Below are 16,559 nucleotides of genomic sequence, written 5' to 3'. Positions count from 1 at the left end.
TCAGGCTCGAGTTCCCGACTCCCTATTAGTCTGTGTGTGCAGTTTCTTCTGACGTCTCAGCGTCTCTTCTGGCTTGCTTGATGACTTGTAGGCTGGAGTTCCCGACTCCCTACTAGTTTGCATGTTCATCCTTTCCCGTTCAGGGGAACTACGTCGCCCTGATCCTCATGCCAGATGAGGTACGTAGGCAGGAGACCGTGCGAGGTCTCTCCGGGCACTTTTTTTTTCTTTTTGTGTGTGTGCTTGACAGTTATAGGCTCGAGTTCCCGACTCCCTATTAACTTGTTTGGTTGTTGTGTGCTTGGAAGCTGATGTAAGTCCATCGAGTGGCATTCGGGTTCTAGTGTGCGTGTGTTTGGTTCGGATGCCGATGTAAGTCCAGTGATTGGTGGTCGGGCTCCACGTTTGGCTTCTTGTGTGCGTTTTGGTTCGGATGCTGATGTAAGTCCAGTGATTGGCATTCAGGCTCCATATTTGCCTGTGTGTTTGTTTACTTGTTTGGCGTGCGTGAGCCGAACTACGGCAGCTCTGATTCTCGTTCCAGACGAGATACGTAGGCATAGGATGCGATGTCCTATCAAGCTCTCTTCCTCTTAACCCCACCTGTGTTGTCTTCGGTGTGTGTGTGTGTGTGATGTTTTAGCAACCTTTTCTTTTTTTAGAGCGTGGATCCCGTCGAGTACGACGGACGTGAGGGGTGCTAATACCTTCCCCTTGCGTAACCGACTCCCTTACCCTTTCTCTTTGGTCGCGAGACCATGCTTTTTCCAGGTTTCTCTGAGCGTTTCCTTTCCCTATCTTGGGATAAATAACGCGCAGTGGCGGCTCTGTTTGTTGTTTTTTGTTTCAGCCCGCCAGTTGTTTTTTCGCGGATGCGACACTACCCCAAAATACTTAACATATAATCAGAGTAAATAAGCACGCATATACACAAAAGGGCGTCACATCGACGTTTTCAAAAACTAAAAGCTTTCAAAAACCAAACCTCATTCATCATCAATATATAATACACCTGGTCATTCAAAATAACACACTTTAAATCATCATGAATATTCAAGAATATGCGTTCGCAGCGGAAACTAACGAATATCCATGCATTTCATAAAATGATCCATGTCCCATACCATGATCATCTCTCAATAATCTCTTCAATTAAACATGTTCACAAGTAATACCATAAAACGTATCCAAATCAGATATGAGTTCAACACTACCAATCTACCCCGTGTTACATGACCAGAGCATTGACTCACTACCTAGTCTCCAAACTAGAATGCGGAAACTCTCCGGCTAATCTCGAGTGAGCTACTGTCCACGTACTTCAGCAATACTACTCCTGAGTATCTGCGCGATACCCATGTAAAGGTAACATTCAAACAGAAAGGGTGAGAATTCAAATCATTATGAAGAAGCATAATAAGGCACAATGATTAAATCAACAATTAAAGGAATTCATCACACTTCGTATAACCATGTAAATAATACTCACCAACATCTATTTCACATGTTTCAAACATCCATCAAACTCAAGGAGTACAATATTAAAATCCAATATTATATTCTCAAATATACGCATAACTACAATTATCCCATAATAACATATGTTGTCAAGTTATGTATCCAAACATCATCAAATTCAATTACCATATCTCATACACACATCACAATCACAATAATGCATACACTCAATTATCACATAACTCTAATGTGACTCAATGCAAGACATGTGACTCTATGCATGCGGTACCTCAATGTGAACCCAACGTTTCACCGCTTTCCGATTCAATATCCAGAATCCAAGCCACGCTTCCGATCCAGACAAGATCAAAGCCACTACCATGCCTATTTCCAATTAAGGATCAACGTGTGCTACATCTACCACGCCTATTTCCAATTAAGGATCAACGTGTGCTACGTCTATTTCCAATTAAGGATCACTGTCTATCTACCACGCCTATTTCCAAATAAGGATCAACATGTGCTACGTCTATTTCCAATTAAGGATCACCGTCTATCTACCACGCCTATTTCCAATTAAGGATCAATGTGTGCTACGTCTATTTCCAATTAAGGATCACCGTCTATGTGAACCCACAGTTTCACCGCTTCCACTATGAAGATGACCATGCCATGAATGAATGTACAAATACCAACAACATATGCAATTAAGATCATCTCTACCATCTTAACATTCCACATATCACGATAATTCAACTCTATGAATTATCCACCAATGGTACATATACACATTCATAACAAATACACCATTCACATAATATGCAATTAAGATCATATGTACCATCTTAACATTCATAACAAATACACCATTCACATAATATGCAATTAACCAATTCATGTTACCACATGAATAATATCAACAAATAACAACAACTCATCAACATCTTAACATCATCGACATAACAACATAATTATCACACAATCATATTACAACAATGCAACGATTCATCAACCAAACGTATAAATCAATATATTTATCAATATAATAGACATGTGAATATTATTAAAACATATTAACAATCACTACCATGTTTTAGGTATGAGCATTAGCTTTCTAACTCTTCAAACGCCATCAAAATCGGACTTACGAAATGAAAGTTATGACCAAAATCGTCGGGATGTGTCAACAATTCATTAACCGAACGTAAGAACAAAACTTCACTAACATAGTAGGCATAGGAATAATACTCAATCAATTCACTTATCACCATCACACTATATCTCTTAGAGTCACCTTTCTAATTCTTTAAACCCCAACCCAAAATGATTCACGAGTTAAAAGTTATGATCAAAATCGTGCACGAAGGCATTACTAAAAAGTTGTTGTTTATTAAATTTTCCAACATAATTTTCATCTTCTTCAACCCCTAAAACGTCCATGGAATAATCTCCAAAATTATTTTATTCCTGTAACAAAGTTATAGCCCTCTGTTTCAGATATCCAACGCTTCAAACGACACTCAATTTGGACTTACGGATCAAAAGTTATGACCAAAACGATTTCGACAATAAAACATAAAAAAAGATCGCGATTGTGACGGACAGCATGCAGAATTTTTTGCGTTTTTCATCGTTGAACGACTTTCGGACCTCCGATTTCCATTCCGTAAAAGGCCAAACGTTCAGAAAATTATAACTCATACAATGCTCTAATTATATAAGGTTAATATACAGTTTTAACACAATTAAACCACCACAAATCAAGAACACTCATCCACCTAACAATTTCAAACAACCATACAAAATTAGGGATTTTAACCTAAACATACTTCTACCCATTGACCCGATCATACTAACCCATAATAATAAGGATTCCCCCCTTATCTCTTCAATTTTCTAGAAACCCTAGTTTCTCTCTTGTTTTTCCCCTCTTCTCCTTACTTTTCCTCTTCTCTTTCTCTATTGTTGGCAAATGATCAAATGAATCCTAACTCTCACTCTCCTCCTCTTATTTATAGTATTCTATTTGGGCTTAAATCATGATATTTCTAATATAATTAATAGGCTCAATAAGACCTAATATTTAAATATCTCTAATTAGTTCAATTAAATTAAACTAACACCACATACACACTAAGTTAATTAATACAATTATTTAATTATATCTCATATCAACTAAATAATTAATTAACACCCCAAATTAATTAATATAATCAATTATTATACTATCCAACAACCAATTAATTAATTAATACTCCACATAATTAAAATAAAATATAACAATAATAGTATAATAAATAAGTACTAAAATTGGGTTGTTACAACTCTCTCCCACTTAAAAGATTTTTGGCCTCGAAAATTCACCTCAAACGAACAACTCCGGATACGATTCCTTCATCTTATCCTCAAGTTTCTTGAATCAACTCGGGTCCAACCATAGCACTCTCTCCCGATTCGTGCCAACATAAAGGAGTTCTACACCTTCTGCCATAAAGAGCCTCAAAAGGTGTCATTCGAATACTCGAATGGAAACTGTTGTTATACGTAAACTCGATCAAAGGCAAGAAACTATCGCAATTTCCTCCTTGTTCCAAAACACAAGACCTCAAAAGATCTTCAAGCGACTAAATAGTCCTCTCCATTTGACCATCAGTTTGCGGATGATATGCCGAACTCAAACGCAACTTCGTACCCAAAGCACTTTGCAAACCTTCCCAAAATCTCGAAGAGAACCTCAGATCTCTATCAGAAACAATGCTCGACGGAATACCATGCAAACACACAATCCTTTCGATGTACAACTTAGCAAGTCTCTCCATTGAATAATCCATCCTCATCGAAATAAATGAGCATATTTCGTCAACCTGTCCACAACGACCCAAATCGCCTCACAATTACTCAATGTTCTCGGCAAGCCCGAAACAAAATCCATAGAGATACTATCCCACTTCCACTCGGGAATAGATAACGGTTGCATCAAACCAGACGGCTTTTGATGTTCAATCTTTGACTTTTGACAAGTCAAACATGAATACACAAATTTCGCTACATCCTTCTTCATACCTTGCCACCAAAACATCTTCCTCAAGTCTTAATACATTCTAGTAGCACCAGGATGAATACTCAGACCACTTCTATGCCCTTCCTCAAGAATCCTCTTTCTCAAATCCGCGACATCCGGAACACAAACTCGATCACGACACCTCATGATACCATTCTCATCAATCCAAAAGTCACCACCTTTACCTTGATTAATCAATGTCATAACATCGACTAATTTCAAATCTGACTTCTGACCTTCTCTAATCTCGTCAAGAATGCCACACGTAAGCTTCAACATACCAAGTTTAACACACGAAGACGTCGCTTCACAAACCAAACTCAAATCTCTAAATTTCTCAAACAATTCAAACTCTCGAATCATCAACATAGACATGTGCAATGACTTCCTACTCAATGCATCGGCTATAACATTCACCTTTCCAGGATGATAATTCAAACCAAAATCATAATCTTTCAAGAATTTCAACCATCTCCTCTGCCTCATATTCAATTCTTTCTGATCGAATAAGTACTTCAAACTCTTGTGATCACTAAACACATCAAATCGCAATCCAAATAAGTAATGTCTCCAGAGCTTCAACACAAACACAACAGCGGCCAACTCTAAATCATGCGTCGGGTAATTCCTCTCATGAACTTTAAGTTGCCTTGAAGCATAAGCTACAACTTGCCTTTTTTGCATCAGAACACCTCCCAAATCCAACAAAGAAGCATCACAATACACAACGAAAGTTTCTAACGGATCCGGTAAAATCAAAATAGAAGTCGTAGTCAATCTTCTCTTAAGCTCTTGAAAATTCGCTTCACACTGCAAAGTCCAAATGAAAGCTTGACCTTTTTTACTCAACTGCGTCAATGGTAACGACAACTTAGAAAATCCTTCAATGAACTTCCTATAATAACCAGCCAAACCAAGAAAACTTCTAATCTCAGCAACAGACTTAGGAGCTTCCCAATGAGATATAACTTCAATCTTCGTAGGATCCACATAAATACTGTAACACCCTTCTAAAATACCCCAAATATTTAATCAAAACAACAATTATCTATCAGAGTAAATATGCAATCAAGGGTGTCACACAATCACTTCACACCATTTGCCAAATAACTGTCATGCTCTTTTATTAAATCAAAACATAAGCATTTGCATAATACGCAGCGGATAGAAATCTCATCAATCATTGTAAAACATGTAACACATTACATGTAAAATGGTTCAACAACCAACAGTAAAACAATTAAAACATCCCATCCCGATGTTACATCTATCAGAGCATGACCCACTAAGGAGACTACACTAGACTCCAAGCACTAGCTTCTACTCAATCACTGCTCGTTACCTGAAAAATAGTTGTAAGGGTGAGTTCCTCAATCAATATAATGAGCATTATAAAATATCATGTCATGTTAAGTAATTTAACACATTAATCACCCTAATCACATCACATATTCGGTAACGGCACATCAATTCAAATATCATACTCAATACCAATACAATTCATGTTCATACTCACTATCAACACAAACACACGTATAATATTGGAATACATCCATTCATATTATACGCCATACACATATTATGCAATGAGACTCCACACATGCGGTACCGACTATTCTTGAACATATAGTTCCAGCTCACCGATCAAATCCAGATACGGCTACTAAGCTCACTAGTCCCACTCATTTGAGATCTAGTGACTCACTCACTAATTCCTCACCATGGGAATTAGCTACAGCCCCAAAGGCTATGCTATGCACACTAATCACCTAGCATGCAAACATCAACAACGAATCCACAATGATTCACTCACTAATTCCTCACCATGGGAATTAGCTACAACCCCAAGGGCTATGCTATGCACGCTAATCATCTAGCAATGCAACATCAACAGTCCATTCACAAATACATGCATAATATATATACATTCACAACATTATGCATATCATCATACATCATCAACACATGTATCAAACACCATATCATGTCAAATAATTAATCACAGTATTAGCACACTCTACTAATACCCTTACTACTCAAAACAACAGGAAATAATCCCTATTACATCATCCGCCAACATATGCCAACCATCAATTAAGTACACAACATTTAAAACACCAATTTTCCACTCTGCAACAGTGTTAACCGGTTAACGCCCTGGGTTAACCGGTTAACGCAGCACAAACACGCTTCCTGCCCAAAACTTAACAGTGTTAACCGGTTAACGCCCTGGGTTAACCGGTTAACGCAGACAGAACAGCAATATCTCAGCAATCACAACAGTGTTAACCGGTTAACACCCTGGGTTAACCGGTTAACGCAGACAAAACAGCAATTTTACACAATACAACACAGTGTTAACCGGTTAACACCCTGGGTTAACCGGTTAACGCAAGACAGAAAGCTGTTCCTGCGCTAACACAAGGCAGAATGCAGAATTCTCCGCATTTTCTGCCGTTGGAGGACTTCCGGACCTCCGATTCCAATTCCGTAACAAGCTATACGTCCAGCAATTTACGACTCACACGACTATCGATTCAATTACAGTTTTTAACACAGTTTATCCAACGTAATTTTCAGCATTCACAATCCCAATTAGGGTCAATTCAACGGTTTATCACTACCCATTACATGCTAATCCATAATACCCATTAAACGACGATAAACCCCCCTTACCTGAGTTAATCCGGCGAATCTTTTAGCTTCAAGCTCTTCCTTCTTCAACCTTCTTCCTCTTGTTCTGCCTCTTTGCCCTTTCTCCACTTTCCACTTTTCAGCCGCTTCTCTGTTTTTCACGTAAAAACCCTTTCTTTACCAAATGGACTCTTTTTCTTATTTCCAACTTATATATATTTTCCAATAATTATTATTCCAATAATAATAATAATAATCCAATAATTCCAATTATTTAATTAAATTAATAAATATAATATTAACTTAACTAAATAATTATCTTATTTTTATCGGGGTGTTACAAATACCACCACTCGAAATCACATGTCCAAGAAAACTTACTTCACTCAACCAAAACTCACATTTAGAGAGTTTAGCAAACAACTTCCTCTCTTTCAACACCGATAACACAACCTTCAAATGCTCGGCATGATCCTCTTCACTCTTGGAATAAATCAATATATCATTGATGAACACAACAACAAACTTATCCAGATAATCATGAAAAATTCTATTCATATACTCCATAAATACACCAGGTGCATTAGTCACACCAAAAGGCATCACGGAGTACTCGTAGTGACCGTACCTTGTCCGAAAAGTAGTTTTTTGAATATCCTCAGCCTTTACCCGAATCTGATGATACCCAAACCTCAAATCAATCTTTCTAAACACATAAGCTCCAACCAATTGATCCATCAGATAGTCAATCCTCGGGAGTGGATACTTGTTCTTAATCGTCACTTTATTCAGTTGTCTATAATCAACACATTATCTCATAGAACCTTCTTCTTCTTGACCAACAGAACAGGTGCACCCCACGGCGACACACTAGGACGAATAAACTTCTTCTCAAGCAACTCTTCAAGTTGACTCTTCAACTCTTTCAACTCAGAAGCAAACATTCGATAGGGAGCCATCGATACAGAACTAGTTCCAGGAACTAAATCAATCGAAAACTCAACCTCATGTTCCAGCGGTAAATCACTTATATCTTCCGGAAATACCTCCGCAAACTCACAAACTATTGGCAATCCTTCAATCGTCCTCTTCTCACGAATATCCAAAGTTGCCAACAACATAAACAACTCGGCACCATCTTGCACCGATTCATCAACTTGCTTAGCAGACACAAACCAATCTTCCTTAGCACCAACCTCAGGAAAATAACCGTCTTCTCCAAAACAGTTGATATACACCCGATTAAATTCTAACCAATACCATCCTCGAATCCGACCTCTCTTCGGGTTCAGGGAAAACACAACATTCTCAAACAGGTTAACTAGCCAACACTGCACTCTTGCATGCAACAACATAATGTCCAAGCTCGATATAATTGGAACATCCAAGATAAGCAGACGCTTCTCCCCCACTTATTTCATTTCCAACCTGCCAATGGAAAATAAAACAAGCATCGACAGTGTTCTCACACATATATCGCATACTAGGGAACAAACATAATTAAATAACCTGGCCGGACGGACCAACCAGACAAACAGTATCGATCGTGTCAGACACACAAATCAAATACAACGGGATGGAAAACCCTAACGACTATTGACCAACTGGTCGACCATACTCTGATACCACTAATGTAACACCCCTTTTTCACTAGTCCCACTCATTTGAGATCTAGTGACTCACTCACTAATTCCTCACCATGGGAATTAGCTACAGCCCCAAAGGCTATGCTATGCACACTAATCACCTAGCATGCAAACATCAACAACGAATCCACAATGATTCACTCACTAATTCCTCACCATGGGAATTAGCTACAACCCCAAGGGATATGCTATGCACGCTAATCATCTAGCAATGCAACATCAACAGTCCATTCACAAATACATGCATAATATATATACATTCACAACATTATGCATATCATCATACATCATCAACACATGTATCAAACACTATATCATGTCAAATAATTAATCACAGTATTAGCACACTCTACTAATACCCTTACTACTCAAAACAACAGGAAATAATCCCTATTACATCATCCGCCAACATATGCCAACCATCAATTAAGTACACAACATTTAAAACACCAATTTTCCACTCTGCAACAGTGTTAACCGGTTAACGCCCTGGGTTAACCGGTTAACGCAGCACAAACACGCTTCCTGCCCAAAACTTAACAGTGTTAACCGGTTAACGCCCTGGGTTAACCGGTTAACGCAGACAGAATAGCAATATCTCAGCAATCACAACAGTGTTAACCGGTTAACACCCTGGGTTAACCGGTTAACGCAGACAAAACAGCAATTTTACACAATACAACACAGTGTTAACCGGTTAACACCCTGGGTTAACCGGTTAACGCAAGACAGAAAGCTGTTCCTGCGCTAACACAAGGCAGAATGCAGAATTCTCCGCATTTTCCGCCGTTGGAGGACTTCTGGACCTCCGATTCCAATTCCGTAACAAGCTATACGTCCAGCAATTTACGACTCACACGACTATCGATTCAATTACAGTTTTTAACACAGTTTATCCAACGTAATTTTCAGCATTCACAATCCCAATTAGGGTCAATTCAACGGTTTATCACTACCCATTACATGCTAATCCATAGTACCCATTAAACGACGATAAACCCCCTTACCTGAGTTAATCCGGCGAATCTTTTAGCTTCAAGCTCTTCCTTCTTCAACCTTCTTCCTCTTGTTCTGCCTCTTTGCCCTTTCTCCACTTTCCACTTTTCAGCCGCTTCTCTGTTTTTCACGTAAAAACCCTTTCTTTACCAAATGGACTCTTTTTCTTATTTCCAACTTATATATATTTTCCAATAATTATTATTCCAATAATAATAATAATAATCCAATAATTCCAATTATTTAATTAAATTAATAAATATAATATTAACTTAACTAAATAATTATCTTATTTTTATCGGGGTGTTACAACTCTCCCCCACTAAAAGAGTTTTCGTCCTCGAAAACATACCTCCAGCGAACAACTCCGGATAAGACTCCTTCATCTGACTCTCCAGTTCTCAAGTCACATTGCCACCTGCTGGTCCTCCCCAAGCTACCTTCACCAAGGCAATCTCTTTACCCCGCAACTGCTTCAACTCTCGATCCTCGATCCTCATAGGTGATGTTTCAACAGTCAGGTTATCTCTCACCTGTACATCATCTATTTGGACTACATGCGACGGATCATGAATGTACCTCCTCAACTGAGACACATGAAAAACCTCATGCAAATTCGCAAGCGACGGCGATAAAGCGATACGATAGGCTACCTCCCCTATCCTCTCCAAAATCTGATAAGGACCAATAAATCGAGGTGTCAACTTCCTCGACTTCAAAGCTCGACCAACCCCAGTTATCGGAGTAACACGAAGAAACACATGATCTCCCTCTTGGAACTCAAGTGACTTCCTCCTCTTGTCATGATAACTCTTCTGACGACTCTGAGCAATTCTCATCTTCTCCTGAATCATCTTAATCTTTTCCGTAGTCTGTTGAACAATCTCCGGTCCAACCACAGCACTCTCACCGGACTCATACCAACATAAAGGTGTCCGACATCTCCTACCATACAAAGCTTCAAACGGTGCCATACCAATGCTCGAATGAAAACTATTGTTGTAGGTAAACTCAATCAAAGGCAAATAACAATCCCAAGCACCTCCCTTTTCCAAAACACAAGCCCTCAAAAGATCCTCTAGTGACTGAATCGTCCTCTCAGTCTGACCATCAGTCTGCGGATGATATGCAGAACTCAATCTCAGCTTAGTTCCCAAAGCCCTCTGCAAACCTTCCCAAAACTTCGATGTAAATCTAGGATCTCTGTCCGAAACAATACTCGACGGAATACCATGCAAACTTACAATCTTCTCAATATACAATTCAGCTAATCTCTCTAACGGATAATCCATTCTAATCGGAATGAAATGAGCCGACTTTGTCAATCTGTCAACAATCACCCAAATAGCTTCACAATTCTTATTTGTCCTCGGCAAACCAGACACAAAATCCATACTGATACTATCCCACTTCCACTCTGGAATAGTCAACGGTTGCATTAGCCCAGACGGCTTCTGATGCTCAATCTTTGACTTCTGACAAGTCAAACAGGAATAAACAAAACTCGCAATTTCTCTTTTCATTCCCGGCCACCAAAATAACTTTTTCAAATCATGATACATCTTCGTAGCTCCAGGATGAATACTCAGGCCACTACGATGTCCTTCCTCCAGAATACTCTTCTTAAGTTCGGTAACATCCGGAATACACACCCGATTACCAAATTTCAAAACACCATTCTTATCAACTCTGAATTCACCACCTTGACCTTGATTCACTAGAGTCAACTTATCAACCAAAAGCACATCGGATTTCTGACCCTCTCTAATCTCATCCAGAATACCACTCGTTAACTTCAACATTCCCAATTTAACACTATTGTGAGTACTCTCACACACCAAACTCAAGTCTCTAAACTGCTCAATTAAATCCAATTCCCTAACCATTAACATAGACATATGCAATGATTTCCGACTCAATGCATCAGCCACTACGTTTGCTTTACCCGGATGGTAATTCAAACCAAAGTCATAATCCTTCAGAAATTCTAACCATCTCCTCTGTCTCATATTCAGCTCTTTCTGATCAAACAAATACTTTAAACTTTTATGGTCACTGAAAACCTCAAATCTTGATCCATACAAGTAATGCCTCCATAACTTCAGAACAAATACCACAGCTGCCAACTCTAAATCGTGTGTCGGATAGTTCCTCTCATGAACCCTCAGTTGTCTCGAAGCATAATCTATAACCTGCTTATTCTGCATCAACACACCACCCAAACCCAACAATGAAGCATCACAGTAAACCTCAAATGGTTCCGACGGACTCGGTAATATCAGAATAGGAGCAATAGTTAACCTTCTCTTTAACTCTTGGAAACCTTCTTCACATTTTGAGTCCCAAACAAACACTTGCCCCTTTCTGGTCAACATCGTCAACGGTAACGCCAACTTAGAAAATCCCTCAATGAACTTCCTATAATAACCAGCCAATCCAAGGAAACTTCGAATCTCAGCAACAGACTTCGGAGCTTCCCACTTAGACACCGCTTCTATCTTAGAAGGATCAACAGCAACACCACCTCTTGAAATTACATGACCAAGAAAACTAACCTCTTCTAACCAAAATTCACACTTAGACAGTTTAGCAAATAACTTCTTTCCTCGGAGAACTTCTAAAACCACTTTCAAATGTTCAGCATGCTCTTCTTCAGATTTCGAATACACCAAAATGTCGTCAATAAACACCACAACAAACTTATCTAGGTACGGATGGAAAATCCTATTCATATACTCCATAAATACTCCAGGCGCATTAGTCACACCAAAAGGCATTACAGAATACTCATAATGTCCATACCTTGTTCTGAAAGCAGTCTTCTGAATATCCTCAGTTTTCACACGTATCTGATGATACCCAGATCTCAAATCTATCTTGCTGAACACACTCGCACCAACCAATTGATCCATCAAATCATCAATCCTCGGCAAAGGATACCGATTCTTGATCGTCACTTTATTCAGTTGCCTGTAGTCCACACACAACCTCATAGTACCTTCTTTCTTCTTAACCAATAACACTGGTGCACCCCACGGTGACACACTCGGACGGATAAATTTCTTATCCAACAGATCTTCCAACTGACTCTTCAATTCAGTTAACTCAACAGCAGACATACGGTACGGAGCCATCGATATCGGTCTAGTACCAGGTACCAAATCAATCGAGAACTCAACTTCACGCTCTGGCGGTAATTCATTCACTTCTTCCGGAAACACATCAGGAAAATCACACACCACTGCTAGATCACAAATCGCCAGCTTATCTTTAGCCTCCAAAGTCGCTAACAGCATAAACAACTCTGCCCCATTTGCTACTGCCTCATTCACCTGCCTCGCTGATAGAACCAAACTCTCTCCTTCCTCAATCTCAGGAAAGATCACAGTCTTATCAAAACAGTTGATAGAAACCCGGTTAGACACCAACCAGTTCATACCCAAGATAACGTCAATCTGCACTAGTGGAAGACACACAAGGTCCATCCCAAAGTCTCTACCAAAAATACTCAAAGGACAATTTAAACAAACTGAAGTAGTAGTCACTGAACCCTTCGCAGGAGTATCAATCACCATACTACCATACATCTCAGATATCTCTAACTTAAGTTTCACAGCACAATCCAAAGATATAAAGGAATGAGTAGCACCTGTGTCGATAATAGCTACAAGAGGAAAGCCATTAATATAACACGTACCTCTGATCAAACGATCATCTGCAGAAGTCTCAGAACCCGATAAGGCAAAGACCTTGCCTCCTGACTGATTCTCTTTCTTCGGCTTAGGACACTGTGGACTGATATGACCCACCTCTCCACAGTTGAAACAAGTTACAGTCTTCAACCGGCACTCTGCAGCCAAATGACCACCTTTGCCACACTTGAAACACTTCATCTCAGCACTGGTACACTCATGGACACGATGTCCAGCCCGACCACATCTATAACACTTAGCAGGGGCGCTAGAGTCTCCCCCACTAGGCCTCTTCATCCCACTCTGCTTCTGAAAACCTTTGCCAGCTGCATACGGTTTTCCACGATCATTCTGATTCTTGCCTCTCCTATCAACCCTTTGCTGATAGCTCTCTGCTCTGGCTTTGGAATCCTGTTCAAAAATCCTGCAACAGTCAACCAAATCAGAAAACACTCTGATCCGTTGGTATCCAATAGCCTGCTTGATCTCGGGACGTAACCCGTTCTCAAACTTCACACATTTCGAAAATTCTCCAGCAGCCTCATTATAGGGAGTATAATACTTTGACAGCTCTGCGAACTTAGCAGCGTACTCAGTAACAGACCTGTTACCCTGTTTCAATTCCAAGAACTCTATCTCTTTCTTTCCTCTGACATCCTCTGGAAAGTACTTCCTTAGGAATCTCTCTCTGAACACAGCCCAAGTGATCTCAGCATTCCCAGCAGCTTCCAACTCAGTGCGGGTAGCAACCCACCAATCATCTGCTTCCTCTGACAGCATATGCGTACCGAACCTGACCTTCTGGTTATCGGCACACTCAGTCACTCGGAAGATTCTCTCGATCTCCTTCAACCACTTCTGAGCACCATCTGGATCGTATGCTCCCTTGAACATTGGAGGATTGTTCTTCTGGAACTCACTCAGTTGACGAGCAACTCCCATTCCCACAACATTCGGATTCCCTCCAAGTACTCCAGCTAGCATACCCAGAGCCTCAGCAATCGCAGCATCGTCTCTACCTCTTCCAGCCATCTCTATTCTGAAAACCCAACAAGCTAAAACAATAAGTACTGATAGGGTTACACAACACCTATCCCGTACAGGGGAAACAGAATAATTACGACTCGACTCGACCGACTATGCTCTGATACCACTAATGTAACACCCTTCTAAAATACCCCAAATATTTAATCAAAACAACAATTATCTATCAGAGTAAATATGCAATCAAGGGTGTCACACAATCACTTCACACCATTTGCCAAATAACTGTCATGCTCTTTATTAAATCAAAACATAAGCATTTGCATAATACGCAGCGGATAGAAATCTCATCAATCATTGTAAAACATGTAACACATTACATGTAAAATGGTTCAACAACCAACAGTAAAACAATTAAAACATCCCATCCCGATGTTACATCTATCAGAGCATGACCCACTAAGGAGACTACACTAGACTCCAAGCACTAGCTTCTACTCAATCACTGCTCGTTACCTGAAAAATAGTTGTAAGGGTGAGTTCCTCAATCAATATAATGAGCATTATAAAATATCATGTCATGTTAAGTAATTTAACACATTAATCACCCTAATCACATCACATATTCGGTAACGGCACATCAATTCAAATATCATACTCAATACCAATACAATTCATGTTCATACTCACTATCAACACAAACACACGTATAATATTGGAATACATCCATTCATATTATACGCCATACACATATTATGCAATGAGACTCCACACATGCGGTACCGACTATTCTTGAACATATAGTTCCAGCTCACCGATCAAATCCAGATACGGCTACTAAGCTCACTAGTCCCACTCATTTGAGATCTAGTGACTCACTCACTAATTCCTCACCATGGGAATTAGCTACAGCCCCAAAGGCTATGCTATGCACACTAATCACCTAGCATGCAAACATCAACAACGAATCCACAATGATTCACTCACTAATTCCTCACCATGGGAATTAGCTACAACCCCAAGGGCTATGCTATGCACGCTAATCATCTAGCAATGCAACATCAACAGTCCATTCACAAATACATGCATAATATATATACATTCACAACATTATGCATATCATCATACATCATCAACACATGTATCAAACACCATATCATGTCAAATAATTAATCACAGTATTAGCACACTCTACTAATACCCTTACTACTCAAAACAACAGGAAATAATCCCTTTTACATCATCCGCCAACATATGCCAACCATCAATTAAGTACACAACATTTAAAACACCAATTTTCCACTCTGCAACAGTGTTAACCGGTTAACGCCCTGGGTTAACCGGTTAACGCAGCACAAACACGCTTCCTGCCCAAAACTTAACAGTGTTAACCGGTTAACGCCCTGGGTTAACCGGTTAACGCAGACAGAACAGCAATATCTCAGCAATCACAACAGTGTTAACCGGTTAACACCCTGGGTTAACCGGTTAACGCAGACAAAACAGCAATTTTACACAATACAACACAGTGTTAACCGGTTAACACCCTGGGTTAACCGGTTAACGCAAGACAGAAAGCTGTTCCTGCGCTAACACAAGGCAGAATGCAGAATTCTCCGCATTTTCTGCCGTTGGAGGACTTCCGGACCTCCGATTCCAATTCCGTAACAAGCTATACGTCCAGCAATTTACGACTCACACGACTATCGATTCAATTACAGTTTTTAACACAGTTTATCCAACGTAATTTTCAGCATTCACAATCCCAATTAGGGTCAATTCAACGGTTTATCACTACCCATTACATGCTAATCCATAATACCCATTAAACGACGATAAACCCCCCTTACCTGAGTTAATCCGGCGAATCTTTTAGCTTCAAGCTCTTCCTTCTTCAACCTTCTTCCTCTTGTTCTGCCTCTTTGCCCTTTCTCCACTTTCCACTTTTCAGCCGCTTCTCTGTTTTTCACGTAAAAACCCTTTCTTTACCAAATGGACTCTTTTTCTTATTTCCAACTTATATATATTTTCCAATAATTATTATTCCAATAATAATAATAATAATCCAATAATTCCAATTATTTAATT

The sequence above is a fragment of the Lathyrus oleraceus genome, chromosome 4, assembly GCF_024323335.1.
Source record: "Lathyrus oleraceus cultivar Zhongwan6 chromosome 4, CAAS_Psat_ZW6_1.0, whole genome shotgun sequence".
Lineage (NCBI taxonomy): Eukaryota > Viridiplantae > Streptophyta > Magnoliopsida > Fabales > Fabaceae > Lathyrus > Lathyrus oleraceus.
This window is presented reverse-complemented; position numbering follows the sequence as displayed.